Here is an 8,017-nt window from a genome sequence, read left to right on the forward strand (position 1 = left end):
ATGGAGGTATGAAAAAAAATAAGCAAAACTGGCAAAGCTGTGAGAAAACCTAATCTGTTTGAAAACCTATTAACTGTTCAGCAAATAAAAATGACACTAAAGAACAGAAAAGATTATATTGTGTGATATTTTATTACATGATAGGATACTGTATTATCATAACTGACTAGCATTTTGCTCACTTCTCAGGAAAGTTCTGTTTTGTCCCCTGAGATTTTCTTCTTCAGGATTTTCACACACTATCTGAAACAGGTGTGCTTTTGTTTCAGGTGAAATTTTTATATTTTTTAATATAAAAACCAGTAGAGAGTATATGGAGACAGTAATTGCATCAGTGCCACAAGCCAGTCAGATAAGCCAGGGATGGGAAGGTAGGGGGTCCTGACTAAAATGAGATGTAAAAAAAAACTTGAGAAGGTGAAATAATTCCACTCAGGAAGATGCAGGACTTTGAGGGGGCTGATCTTCAGGGGCATAAATTGCTTAAAGTGATGCTGAATTACGCCAGCTTACCTTAAACACTTGGGTCATCTGATATGTAATTTAAACATGGCCTATGTGACTCAGATTTCTAATGATACAGATCAGCAAGAAATGACTAAAAATGACACATCAATGGCAAAACCCCAAGATTCGTCCCAAAATTCATAGCACACACTTCCTACTAACACACTGCATCCACAACACACCTTTTTCCTGGAGTATCCACAAGGTTTAAATAAATTACAGGTAATATTTTCTTAAGTAAACATATGATTTAGATCCATGCCCCATTTTTTAAATTGAAGGAAAATGTTTAAAGTGATTTCAAAGGGATTGAGGTGATGAAACACTATAAAAAGAATCCTACCAGGCTCCTCTTACATTCAGTATCTGACCATAAATGCTTAGATGTCCCTTTGAAGGTCAGTGAGATCTAATGTACTAAGCATCCAAGCTGCTTTCAGAACTGTGAATTAGACCCCTAACATAAGTAATTTTGAAAATAGAATCTAGCAAAATTCTGTGGACATGTTTGGTTTCATAAGAGTATCTGAAAGACTCACCTGTAAGTCTCAACAGCTTTAGGAACCCTTGAAAAAATCCCATATTCTTCATGTATGAACATCGGATGTAAACTGAGTACAGACCTATAGCAGAAAGAACAACGTCAATTATCTGAGTTTTAATGCTTATTCCCAAATTAGCATGCAGTCTGAAAGAAAAGGTAAGAAAATCCAAATAATTTCAGAATAATTCCCGTACTCAGAGATGTCAATGTCATATGGCTGGCTCAGAACTGAGCAACACATTGAAAACTGCACCACAACCAACTCCACAAACCTCATCACTGCTGCTTTCAGGTTTCAGAAAACTTGTATTGAGACTAATGCCAAAACTTTCGCTCCCAAAAAAGAGATGAAGGATAATCTTTTAAGAAGAACTAAAACAAGGTTATATTTTGATGTATTTCTATTTTTTTTCTGATACGAAGACTTCTAAGACAAGACAATGACATATGTGTTACACATCCAACTGATTAAGCATCTTTATGGGATGCAATACCCCAATGTGAAAAGTCTAATTTTCTTTTTTCTCTCTGTGATTTTAACACAGTTTTTGTTATACCTATAAGGTCTGGAGAACTGCTGCAATAAATTAAAGAAACATATTTTCCAAGTAAATTTTTTGACTGTGCATATGGGAATTTTTCATGATAGTGAAAAATATCTAGACAACAGAATGATCCAAAGAAAGTATTCATTATTGGTAGAAAATTAAAGGAGCATCTCTGCTTGATTTTTCCATGCAAATATTAGGTCAGCCTAATTCATCTGAGGATGCTCTGGATGGATGGACATATTATTTGTTAATGCTTCCTCTACCAAGCAGCATGGGGCACTTGGGTAGATATGCGGTCACTATGAAACCATGCCCATGTACCTGCATAATTTTTCCCCTTAAGAACCTAAACCATACTTCTATGAAAGCTACTTTTGGAGCACAGAGAACGATTTTATTTTAAAATTAAAAAAGAAATTCAAACCTGATTCACAGCAAGTCACATCCTTTCTACATTTCACAGACATGACATGTCATTAGGAAGTGGTGCTACTCTTGGTTACATTGGCATGTCATGTTACAGTTCATTAGAAAACATGATGTGCTGACATAATCGTGCAAGACCCTTATCCAAATGACAAATTAAACCCTGGCAGTTAAGAAAGAGGCACATTTAGATCTTAGCACACATATTCTGCATATATCATAATCTGCACAAGCAAAGTGTAAAAGATTGGAAAAAAACACAAAGGAAATAGTGCAATTATGAAGTTAAATCATGCTTTATTCAGCATTTATCCAAATTCACATTTCAGTCTGTCCTTATGTACACACATAATAAAGAGCACAGTCCCTAATTGATCATGTATGCAAAACAAACCTCAAAAATATATAAATAATTATTTTTAAATACTAGAAGAAAACAGAATAACTTTTTATTACGTTCATAGCTGTTACAGTTGATCTTTATATTCCATTCTTTCTCAACTTTTGGTGTGCATTAACATCTGGGACTCATCACGCTGTCCAGCATTTCAACAGAGATGATGTCACTGGTGCCAAATACTTTGACAAACATGGCTACTGCATAAATCTGAAGAACAGAGAAACCAGACAAATTATGTTTATGATTAGAGGCAAAATGAGTTGTTTGTACCATGAGTTTAAGTATGTTAAACACAGACTCGCTTCCCAGAAGGAAGACATTGACTGAGAACTGCAAAAGCAAGCAATTCTTTTTTCTTCTCTCTTTGAGAGTCTGGAGGAGCTTTTGATCTTCCAGTGTCCGTTACAACCTTCGGGAAGGTTAAGTTAACCCTTTGAACAAACATTCCTACCAGCATTCAATTCACACAAAGTAACTTAATCACTAGCTAAATTGAATTCAAACTGCTCTAGAAAACGTGAACTGACATAACTCAGCTCTGATGACAAGGAAATGAAAAGGGCTGACTTTGCTGCTGAGATGCACTGAAGGGCCCAAACCCTCGGTTCCCGCTTTGGAGACACCAGGCAGTGTGATTTTGTTGCCCAGAGGTGCTGGTGCCAAGGCACAAGTTGTGTGCTGTGGCGCAGAGACCCACTACTGAGACCTTCCCTTGCAGGGCTGCTTGGAGGGCAGCACAGGCCAGGGGACACTGTAGGCAAGTCTGTTCTTTCCTACCCTGCCAAAGGAGCAGAGGTGACAACTGAATAAGTGCTTCAAGTGCAGTCACTTCTCCCTCCTTTGGAGGACAAACTTCTTTCTCATGGTTTTCTTCCCATGCACCTATCTGAAACCTAGCAGACCTTTTCAAGAATTGTTTTGTTAAAGACATAATTCAAAAAGAAATTATTCAATTCAGTATTGATCACTCCCACCAAGAATTCATAAAAGCAGCACAACTTTACCAGTCTGACAGGGCAGGGATGCAGGAGACTTCAAGGACACAGGTTTATGAAGCAGAATAGCACAACAAGCTCTGCATTCCTCTGCTGCCAGCATGTACCTACTGTTACAGGAGTTGAGATCAGTGGCTTTTCCAAAAAGAGTGTAAACAAAAGAGGATGATTAAAGGAGGCACAGAAGCACCAGTTCTTGTTATCAGGCCTAAACCTGGCACTGCAGCATTTCCAAGGGGTGATAATTGCATGGGGAATTTCTGCGACATAGACACTAATTCACATTACAGCCAGCTTAATCATGTAACCTCTAAACAACTGCAAGCAATATGGGATGCACGTAACAAGGTGTGTTCTTCCCAAACAGACAGACAATGATTTTGGCTGAGACTTTGCAGTTTCTAAATAGAAAGTAAGACAGTCAAGAGAAAGATGTATTTCAGCTATCATACAAAAGGAAAGATGAGACTCTAGATTATATGGCAAATAACCAAAATAAGACAGTGAAGATTTCAGATAAGGATTTGAGTCTTTTAATCACACTGCTAATAGAATTCAAATAAAATTAAGTCACCCACCATTTATTATGCCAGACAGAGTGCAAGTTCAAATATTAAGCTGAAGAATTATTAACTCAGCTTTCAGCTGGCTCCAAAGGCTTTCATCTGCACTTGATATTGGTGAATACTTTCACACCAGCTACTATTACTTTCAGCCCTCGGGTATAACATCTTGCACACAGAAGTAGCAGGAACACATAGATATTTTTTCCCACACACAGGATTATTAGCCCTGATACAAGTACAATATCTCTTTATGCTTAACCGTGCCAGTATTTCCCTTTTGCTTTCTACCACATGCCTTTGTGTAAAATCTCTGTGATAAAATTAAAAGGAAAAGGAGCTTTATAAAATAGAATAATCCTGCTGGACATGCAATCAATTAACTGAAACATGGAGATGGATATTTTCTGAAGCTCCTTACAGGGTCTAGACAAACACAGTGAGATAACAATGGAAAATTGTTTGGCTTACTAATTGTAACCAAATGTATGCCATTCTATCAAAACATTCTCAGGAGGATGTCAGAGACTTTTTAAAGTAAACATCTTGTGTCATCCTTTTACTGAAGTGGAACAAGGATCTCCAATAAAAATCCTACATATCAAGGACCCTCAAAAAGGTTTATATATATATTACTGATCTTTGAAAACACAGCTTGAGAGGTACATTAATAATTTCAACCAGCTGGGCAATAAACATTCCTGCCAAAAGAATTATGTAAAATTACATAAACCCTTTTTAAAGAGAATAAAGTTTCAAGAAGACATAAAATATAGATTTACTTCACTTTTTTTTTTTACAGCTGTGTTTTACAGAAAGCACTTTAGCATGTAAAATACTCCAAAGAGAAGTGAAAATTCAAACCCGTATGTAAAGCAGAATTTTAAAATGTTGGAAAAGTTTAGCAGTGAGAAACAAACAAGTCTCAACCAAATAAAAAAGCTTTTCACAGCTGAAGCAATAGATAAAGTAGCAATGAACAGCTAAAGGCAAATACTTTCATCAAGTCTTACTTTAACCTTTAAATACAATACATATCCAAGGGGAACCACCATACAGTTAAAGTATTCAGTCATTCTGAAAGTGTGGATTACAGTGTTGGACTCCTATGCTGAAAAATTAAGACCAATTAAAATCTCGCATTTTTCAAAAGAACCCAAAATTTGTAGCAATGGATCTAATCCTGGAACTTACATTAGCAAAACATTCAAGCATATTTCTATCCAAGCCTCACAGGAGGACATGGTACTTAAGCAAGCAAGCAAAAATTAAGAAAATCAAGGGGAAACAGAAGTATTTTTTTCAAGTTTGACCAAGATGACTAAAGATAGTTGATTTCACTCAACTAGACAGGAAATTTTGCATTCATTTCAGTTACAAAGAGTAAATATGTGACTAGAAAAGCATATGCTGCCATGGGGTCTTAGCAAGTGATAAACATAGAGCTACAGGGAATTTCAGCCTTGTAAAATGCTACAATAATTCTTGGCTGGGATTTCTGAGAATTCCCAGTACAAATACAACTTAAAAAAGAGAGTGCTCCTTTACAATTTCATTTTCAGAATCAGGAAGGAGCTCCCTCAAACAGATTTTTAATGGAAATTCTTCTAATGAACTTGCAAAATATTTTCCATCTAATGTGCTCTAGAGAAACTGTCTTTTGTGAGAAAATCACACAAAAGTTTAATGATCCTGGAATAAATTATGAGAGATTGCTGGTTACCAACTAATCTGCCATGGTCCTCTGGCAGCTCTGACATTGGAGAGCCAAGCCTGCAGAAAATATTCCTAAAGCTACTGGGGAAACTGAGCTATAAGAGGCTGAGACTGCAATTGGCTGGATTACCAGCCTCAGGAAAGCAAGGAATATTTGTTCTCCTCTTGGTTTTCTTTCCTCCTTCCAGGCAGTGAAGAGACTGTAAACTGAGAAGTAGAATAGTGTGAAAAAAAAAAAAAGGGGACTTTCTTCTGGTCCTTTTATCCTCCAGTAATCTATCTATCTGCAAATAGAGAAGAAAAATCAAAACATAAAATTCAAGCAAAGAACAACTGGATGACAGCAAAGGTCTCTCTGGCAGAGTCTTATCTCCTGCAGCAGCCAGTGGCAAAGGCTCAAGGAAGAGGTGAGGAACCAGGCTGGTATGTTGAGATTCCTGTGCTTGGCTCTACTTTTCCAACCACCAGTCGCCAAAGCACTGCAATGCAAGTTTTTTTAAAAAATAAAATCACTCTTTTGTTAATATCACTTCATTGAATCCAAATGCCTAGTAAGTTATTAGTCTTGATGAAGCATAGGCAGATGCAATTTCCACAGAAAACTGAGTACAATATAAAATGGGTAGCTCAAAACAAGGCACTAAAGCATAGTAAAGAGAAATTAAATGTATTTAAGGGCTAGAAAATAAGATAACATGGCTAGAAAATAAGATAACACACAGCATTTTTTTATCATTTCTTTATCATTTAATAAAAGAAAATTGGTAACAAATACAACTCAGCCCTTGAGTTTTTTGAGCTTCCCTGAAGCTGTGGTATGAGTGATACAACTTAAAGAATGGAACAATATGAAATGGATAGCCGAAATATCAGAGGGAAGAGAAGCTGGTTGATTTTTTTTAAATTGCTGCTAGCAGTATCCAGTAATAAATTTAATAACTGACTGCCTTTGGTTTCTCAGAGACATTTTTTCAGTATCTGCTGTTCACTATTACTTCTTACAGGCCTGCTGTTTCCTTTCACACTTTGCATCCACATCAGAGCTCCATAAGACCCATTGGTTCAGAGGGACTGTGCAAACACTGATCTAAGTTCCAGCCTAAGTCATTTTACAAACTGAAGTTTCTGAGTGCCTTTCAGGTTTTTAACTGACAGCAAAATTCTAGAGAAAATGTCATCAGAACACATAAAATTATTGAAGTTTCTGAAACAAAAAAAAAACCTGCCCTCCAACATTGTGAAATGACAGGTTATGTCTGGTATATTTAAAGAATGAATTTGAAGCAGTTTTCCAGTCTTTTTTAGTGGATTTTTATTTTTTACATGACAAAACTGTTTACAAACATAAAATTCATGTACAGTTTTGTAGAAAATCAAAGTCCTTTTCTGTAATATACATAACTAGGTAGATTCACTTGAATTGTCTGCAGAAAACAAGTGTTTATGGGCACAGAGACGCATAGATGAATGTACACTTGTACATTTCTATTTCCTACTGGCTCCTAACTTTAGCCTGCCACAGTGGAATCACTGCAACAATTCTGCTATCAGACAGGACTTGATTACCAAGCAAGGGCAGCATTTACAGCCCCTTGATTTTAAATTCCTACAGTTTGAGCACATATGTCAACTTTAACTTGAAAAGAGTTACTGGTTACCAGTAACATTGTTGTGTCAGTTGGCTAAACTTTGCAAGACATGGAGTAATTATATTTTAAAAATGTATTTTAGTTAGAAAGGGGGATCCTAATAATGAACAACACATAGATTTGTATAAAAATATATCTACTCAATAGATTTAAAAGGAATCCAGAATGTGCAAACAAAAAACCCCCACATATGAATACACAGTGATAGTGAGACACAACCATGCTAAAATTAAGACTCACAGATACTGACAACCAATACCTAGTTTGAAAAACTTTCAAGAGAGATTCAAGATCACTTTCTACAAAATCTGAAATAAATACATTTTGTGACGTTGTTCTGGGCTGCTCCATGACAAAGAGAATTCATGGCCAAAATATTATTAAAAGCAGAAAGCAATGTTATCTAAGTGGTATGGGGTGGGGGTGGAATTCAGAATGATCTTTTGCCACAACTTGTTACACAAAACCGTTCAAGTCACTGTTTAGAAGTTCAAGCCTTTGGTGCTATACTCAAGCTGCTCTTTGGACAAGCAAAAACTTCACAACTACCAGATGATAAAATTAAATATTTTGCAAGGGGAACTGATAAGTTAAGAAACTATATTTGCATGACACATCAATAGAAATGCCAGTCAGAAAAGCTGGTTTTTTTCTAGGTGAGATTCT

This window comes from Geospiza fortis, unplaced genomic scaffold (genome assembly GCF_000277835.1).
Source record: "Geospiza fortis unplaced genomic scaffold, GeoFor_1.0 scaffold19, whole genome shotgun sequence".
NCBI classification, from domain to species: Eukaryota; Metazoa; Chordata; class Aves; order Passeriformes; family Thraupidae; genus Geospiza; species Geospiza fortis.